General features: G+C 62.1%; 1 protein-coding gene across 1 annotated transcript in view; it reads left to right on the top strand.

The window, feature by feature from the left end:
* Positions 1–28: 28 nt before the first annotated feature.
* Kcnn1 (potassium channel, calcium activated intermediate/small conductance subfamily N alpha, member 1) overlaps positions 29–6,913 on the top strand; it is a gene marked incomplete in the record, with an annotated part of 21,134 nt that continues 14,249 nt past the window's right edge. Inside the window, 3 exon segments of the mRNA XM_013507269.1 lie at positions 29–347; positions 1,079–1,238; positions 1,332–1,411.

Here is a 6,913-nt window from a genome sequence, read left to right as displayed (position 1 = left end):
CGGCTCCGCCTCCTGCCCGGATGCCGGCTCAGCCCGGAGCCAGGGGCCGGCGCGCTCCGTGCTGCCCGGGCGCTGCGCCCGGCCGGGGCTCCGCTCTGCTGGCCTTGGTTTCCCCAGCTGTCAACTGCGCACCTGCGTCGGCAGCCGCAGAGGCCCTCCCAGCCGCGGGAGCCTCTCGGATTCGCTGTCTCGGCCCGGGGGGGCCGGGGCGGGACTGCGGGGCTCCCCTCCCCTCCGCTCCCCCTGCTCTCCTTCCTCCTCCCCTCCGCTCCCTGCGCGCTCGCCGCCTCCCGCCCGTGCGCTCGGCTGTGTGCTCGGAGGCGCGGGCTCCGCGGCTGGCGCTCCGGGTGAGTGGACCGCGGCGAGGGCGCGGGCGGGGGTCCCAGCCTGGCCTCTTCGTCCTCGTGGGCGGGGGCGCGGTGTGCCCCGTGTCCCCCCTAACATGGACCCCGACCCTAGGTCCCCAGGACCAGGAGGCTCCCGCGCCGGGCTAGGGACGCAGAGAAGGAGGGCGGGGACCTGGGGACTCCCTTCTGTGGGGGGCTGGGCCCCCACTGCCGGCGCGCCCTCCCTGCCTCTTCTGCGTGCCGGGGATTCCCTGGGCTGGCCCTCGCGGCAGAGGGGATCCCCGACCCGCCGGCCACTGTGCACCCTCCATCCCGTTTCCCACACCCACAGGCGGGGGGCGGCGGCTGAGGCCCGAGGGTGGCGCCAGCCCAAGGTCACCCAGTGGCGGTGGGGCTGGGGCACGGGGCACAGCAGGTATCGGGCCAGAGCCTCCAGCCCCAGGGCCTTGCTGCTGGGGTCCCCTGCGGGTCGGCTGCTGCCTGGCTCTGGGGCTCTGTGGGGTGTGAGAGCTGGGGGGCCCTAAGCTCCATCCCCTGGGCTCTGAGACCTCCCCTTTCCGTGTCCCCCCCCTGTCCCCCGTCTCCTTGCCCCCCAGGCCCAGGGCGGCGCGGAGACCTGGGCAGAGGCCGTCCTGCAGGCGAGGGGCTGGGAGGAAGGAACCGCCCAGGCCGACCTCAGGGCCAGCTCTGGCCCAGCGGGGTGCTCAAGTTCACGCCGGTTTCCCCTCCAGCACCTGCAGAGCTGCCCCTCCCAACACGGGGATGGGGAGCCGAATCGTGGGGGACTCAGCAGGCAGAGTGCACGGCATGCTACGGGGAGTCAGACAGCGGCTCACCCTGGGGCCGCCTGGGACACACAGAGCCCTGGCTCTAAGTTCCTGACACTCCAAGGTGACCCCTGACATCACAGCGGGCCGGAGCAGTGAGCCCCCCAGCTCCTGGAGCCCAGCGCCCCGCCTCACACCCTGTATCTGCCCCACGCAGGTCTCCCGCAGAAGACCCGGTGGGACGGAAGGGGACAGGCCTGGGGCAGCAGCGCAGCCAGGAGAATCCTGCACTCCAGGGTGAGTGATGCCCGCTTGGGCTTTGGGGTCGGGCAGAAGCCTGGTGAGGGGAGAAGGCGCCACACTGAGATAACAGTGACAGAGATGATAACAGTAGAGAAGGGTTTCAAGAGCCCCCGAGTCCCCCCTTCTGTCACAGGACACCCAGAGAGGCTGTGTGACCTGCTCAACGTCACACAGCCAGGACAGTCAAATCAGGTCTGCAGGACACACATCCAGTCCTTCTACTGCTGTCCCCTGTGATTGCTGACTGACCTCTGGAATAAGCAGGGAGCTGCCCAGGGGAATGTGGTGGTCAGTTAGTCAATCGACAAACACTGAGTGGCTAGTTACTGCGTGCCACTCCTGGGACTGAGCACTGGGAATATAGCAAGGACTGAGTCAGGTCCAAGTCAGCCCTGTCGGGGTTCTTGGGACATCAGTTAAGAAAGTGAGATGGACTGAGAAGAAAATACAGCATGGGGATGTGTGAGCGAATGGTCAGTAGAGGCCACACATGGTGGTGCACACCTGTAATCCCAGCCGCTCTGGAGGCTGAGGCAGGATGGTCCCAAGTTCCACACAACTCCGCAGGCCCTGTTTCAAAATTTAAAAGCAGGGCAGCTCCATGGTACAATGCTTGGCTAGCATCCCGAGGCCCTGGGCTTCATCTCCACCACCAGAAACGGTCAAAAAATAAGGAATAAAAAGAATAAGCAGTCTAGCTGGGCATGGTGGTGCATACCTGTAATCCCAGCACTTGGGAGGCTGAGGCAGGAGGATCATTGTGAGTTCAAGACCAGCCTGGGCTACAAAGTGAGCTCAAGGCCAGCCTGAACTGCATAGTGAGACCCTGTCTCAAACAAACAAGAATAAGCCGGAGAGGGGAGTCTCCAGGTAGGCAGCGAGGCCTCTCCAGGGAGATGACCAAGAGCTGAGACCTGAAGGGGCGTCGCCCAGGCTGGAGGTGCAGGGGCAGCATATGCAAAGGTCCTGGCTTTGCACGCACAGCACTGGGGTTGAACCCAGGGCCTTTGTACTGAGCTACATCCCCACATCCGTAGCTCATTCTTCCTTCCTTTCTTGCTTCCTTCCTCCCTTCCTTTCTTTCCTTTTTAATTTTGAGACAAGCTTTTTTGCCAAGTCACTAAATTCCTCAGGCTGGGCTCAAACTTGGAATCTTCCCGCTTCAGCCTCCCAGAGTGCTGGGATCTCAGGTCAGCACCACCTCACCTAGCTGCATGTGTCATATTTAAGGCGGGTGCGGCTGGAACACAGGGAACCGGGAGAAGGGAGAGGGTGCAGAGGAGCTGGAGAGGTTGGCAGGGCGGGGACTGGACTGAGGGCACGGTGATGGCAGTGGAGCCATAGAAGGTCCGTGAGCAGGGAAGAGCAGCCGTGTGGCTTCTGACGTCACAGCCCCTGGGACTGCCGCGGAGGACAGGGACTGTCAGGACAAGAGTAGCGCTGTGTCCCAGGCGGCGTCCCAGAGGGTGGGTCTGGCTGGGCAGGGACCAGGACAGGATTGGAGCCGGAGAGGCGGGCGGGGCCGGGGCCCAGTGTGGCCAGGGCTCTGCCTTTCGTGCGGGAGCTGCGCAGGGACAAAGTGCCCAGCCTGGGAGGAGCCTGCCGGCCGCCCAGGGGAGAGTGCAGACCTCAGTGGGGAGGAGCCTGGAGGAGGTCTCACGGCCAAAGACTTAGCCTTGCAGGGTCTCATTGTCCACATGCTGTGGGACCACCAAGAGTCTCTGGGCACTCGGAATTGGAGCTACAAGCCGGGTTAGTGCGCACGCCTGGAATCCCAGCTCTTGGGAGGCTGAGGCAGGAGGGTCACAGCAAGTTGGAGGCCAGCCTGGGCTACATAGCAAGACCCTGCCTCAAAACCAAACCAGACTAAACCAAAACAAAACAAAAAAAACAGTGAGATAAACAAGCAACCACATGACTTCAAGCAGGTGGCTGGAAATAGCAGAAATTTATCCTTCTGTTGTCCTGGAGGCCAGAAGTCCAAAAGCCGCTTCCCCTCCAGAGCCCCGGAAGGTCCTGCCCGGCCCCTCTTAGCCTCTGGGGCTCCAGGTGTCCCTCGGCGCCTGGCCTTGCCACCCTGTGCCCTGTCGTCCCCAGGTCTTCTCCCGGTGTCTCTGCGTTTCCACGTGGCTCTCCTTACAGACACCCTGGCCCGGCACAGCGGAACACACATATGGGCCCAGCTACTTCGGAGGCCCTGGCAGGAGAATTCTAAGTTCAAGGCCAGCCTGGGAAATTTAGGGAGAACCTGTCTCAAAAAAGAAAAAAATCATTATGTATATCTGAAATGTATCAATAAAATTCTTTTTTTTCTTTTTCCCCCCGGTACCGGGAATCAAACTCACGACCTTGCGCTTGCCAGGCAGGCACTGTGCCGCTGATCTAAATCCCCAGCCCCTCAATAAAATTCTTAAAAAGGAAAAACAGTAGAGAAAAAAGGACTTGGGATTCAATTCCCAGTACGGTACCAAAGAAAGAAAAGAGCCCCTTCTGGTGAGACTAACGTGCACCCCAGCCACTGTGAGTTTTTTTGTTTTTTGTTTTTTTGTTTTTTTGTTCTTTTGGTCTTTTTGAGACAGGGTCTCCCTATGCAGTTCAGGTGGGCCTTGAGCTCACTTTGTAGCCCAGGCTGGTCTTGAACTCGCAGCAATCCTCCTGCCTCAGCCTTCCGAGTGCTGGGAGTGTACCACCACACCCGGCTCTTTCCCTTGTGTTTTGAGACAGAATCTTTCTATGTAGTTTAGGCTGGCCTTGAACTCACGAAGCAATCCTCCTGCCTCAGCCTCTTGAGTGCTGGGATGGCGGGTGTGCGCCATCATGCTCGGGCTGATCTCCTAATTTAGCTCTACCTGCAGAGACCCTGTTTCCAAACATCACATTCTGCGGTTCTGTGGGGACACCCCGAATTTGGGGAGCATGCTATTCAAACCAGCCCCGTGGCAGGACACCAGTCAAGTGTTTGTTGCAGCGTGGGAGAGGTTGCCTGAGGGTCCCAGCTGGAGTGTGTGGAGGAAGGGGACGAGGATGTCTGCGGCAGCACAGGGCCCTGGCTCGAGGACACAGGCAGCCTGGCCCCCACGGCGCCGTCCTGAGGTCTCCATGGCCAGGGGGGAGGGCGCTGTCTTGAGTGTTGCCTGCCTGCATTTCAGGCCAGGACCCCATGTCTTCTCGCACACCCTCCCGTCTTGCCCTGCCTCGGGGCCTTTATATGGTGGGGAGCGGGGGCGGGGGAGCCCTCCAGGCCCTGCTCCTTCCCTTTTTGAAGTTTGCTATGTATTTATTTATTCTGTGGTACTGAAAGTTGAAACCAGGGCTTCACATTGAGCTACATCTTCAGCCTTTGAAAACAGTTTTTTTTTTATTTTGAGATACAGTCTCAGGCACTCAGGTGCCTAGGCAGGGCTCCAACTCAGGACCCTCCTGCCCCAGCCTTCTGAGCGCTGGGACGGCAGGCGTGCGCCACCACACTGGCTAATGTCCCCTTGTCGGCGGAGGCTGCCGTGACCGCCCTAGCTCAAGACCCCAGCCTCCTCCTGTTTCCTCTTTTTTGGGGGGGTTTCTGTTTCCGTGGTTGCCAAGGTGGAACGCAGGGCCTCCACCCCACGGGCCGCACCCGGCCCCTCTGCAGTCGCCCCCTGCTGGAGGACGCCCGCGGTAGGAGGGCCGGGTCTGCAGGCTCAGACCCTCTGGCCCCGGGAGTGTGAGTGCGGCGAACCCTCAGGAGGCCCTCCGCGGCCTCTATTCAGGCAGCTGGACGGGTGCGTGGCTGGCTGGCTGGTGGGGACAGGAGTGGCCAGGCCACCTCTGGCTCGGGCCACAGCCCCTGGGGAGGCGGCATGGAGGGGCCCCACGTGGCGTGGTTCCACTTCTGCGAATTTCTGTCTGTTTCTAGGCCAGCCTGGAGCTCAGCTGCAAGAGCTTCACCAGGGCAGGAACTCCAAGGAGGCCGGAATGGGGGAGCAGGGTGTCGCTGGGGTGTGGCACTTTCAGTGCTGTGCAAAGGGCTAGGTAAAACTTGAAATCCCAGCACTTTGGGAGGCTGAGGCAGGAGGGTCGCAAGTTGGGGGGGCCGATTTAGCAAGACCCTGTCTCTTTTTTTTTTTTTTTTGTCTTTTTGAGGCAGGGTCTTGCTTTGCAGTTCAGGCTGGCCTTGAGCTCACTTTGTAGCCCAGGTTGGCCTCGAACTCGCAACGTTCCTCTTGCCTCAGCCTCCCAAGTGCTGGGATTACAGGCATGCGCCACCACGCCCGGCTTAAGACCCTGTCTGAAACTGACCAGTCAAAAGGGTTGGGGATGGAGCTCAGTGCAAAGTCCCGGAGCTCAGTCCCCAGTACTACTAAAAAATGCTGGAGTAGGAAGGTGAGACCTGGGTGAGGGGAGCCGGGGGTGCTGGGGGCTGGTGCAGGCTCCCCACAGCTGCTGGTACCTCCTCTCCCTGTCGCGGGCGCCAAGTCCCTGCCGGCCCCTCCCATGGGCGCGGCAAGGGCTCCCAGGCCTCCAAGGACTGCCTCGCCCTGGACGCCTGGACGCTGTCATCACCCCCAGTGAGGCTCTGGGGGAGGGAACGGGTCCTCAGTGTCACTGGTTCTGCTCGGCCTCCGTCCGTCACTGCCCTCTCCGGTCACTCACCCGCGCGCGCACACATTCATTCATTCATTCGTTCCACCTGTTTCTGAGCGCAGCAGGGCAGACGAAACCATGATGCCCTCAGACTCCCCGACCTGGGCCGGGGCTCAGGGCCCGGAAGGAAGAGGACAAGTGGGGGGCAGGAGGGCGCGGGAGGGCCCGCAGACCGGGACAGAGCTGATGCGGCCACCGCAGCCTGCTGCAGGGAAAGGCCTTGGCGGGGGGCCCGCGTCCGTCCCCAGGGGTGTTACTCAGCTTGCGTGGATGAGCTGCAAGGCCCACGGGTTCTCTGGGTCCTGGGGGAAGGAGCAGTGTTTTGGGGACCGCCCAGTTCTGGGGGTGCCAGTTTCCCGGGGCTCCCTGCCACCTGCCACTTGGGCTTAGCTGTTTGGGGGTTCAGGACTGGGGTCCCTGATGTGAGCAGGTGTCTCTTTTTCCAAAGGTGGCCTCCACCGCTGTCCAGCAGACGCCTCACAAGCCTCCACTCCCTGTTTGCCCGCACCCCGTTCCCCCCAGCTCTGAGCAGAGCCCCAGGTCTTTGGGGGGACCCATCGGGTCACTCGGCCAAGTTGTCCTTGTGGGGCACCTAGCCCCAGGCACGCAGGGGTGAGGGGCAGCTGAAGTTGGAGGACTGTGGGGGGAGAAGGCAGGGTAGCGAGGGTCTCCAGGCCTGCGGCTTTGCTGGGGTCACCCCCACCCCGGTCACGCGGGCGCAGACGGCTTGGGGGGGCGAGCAGGCGCCAGAGAGCGTGGGATCTTTAAATGTGGGCGGGGCCTTCGGGGTCGACGGGGGCGGTGCCGGCCGGGGTTCGGCCAATCGGCGGCGGCTCCCGCGCGGCCCCGCCCCCCGCTCGACTCGAGTTATGCAAC

The sequence above is a fragment of the Chinchilla lanigera genome, unplaced genomic scaffold (assembly GCF_000276665.1).
Source record: "Chinchilla lanigera isolate Chin_1 unplaced genomic scaffold, ChiLan1.0 scaffold00123, whole genome shotgun sequence".
NCBI classification, from domain to species: domain Eukaryota; kingdom Metazoa; phylum Chordata; class Mammalia; order Rodentia; family Chinchillidae; genus Chinchilla; species Chinchilla lanigera.
This window is presented reverse-complemented; position numbering and strand designations above follow the sequence as displayed.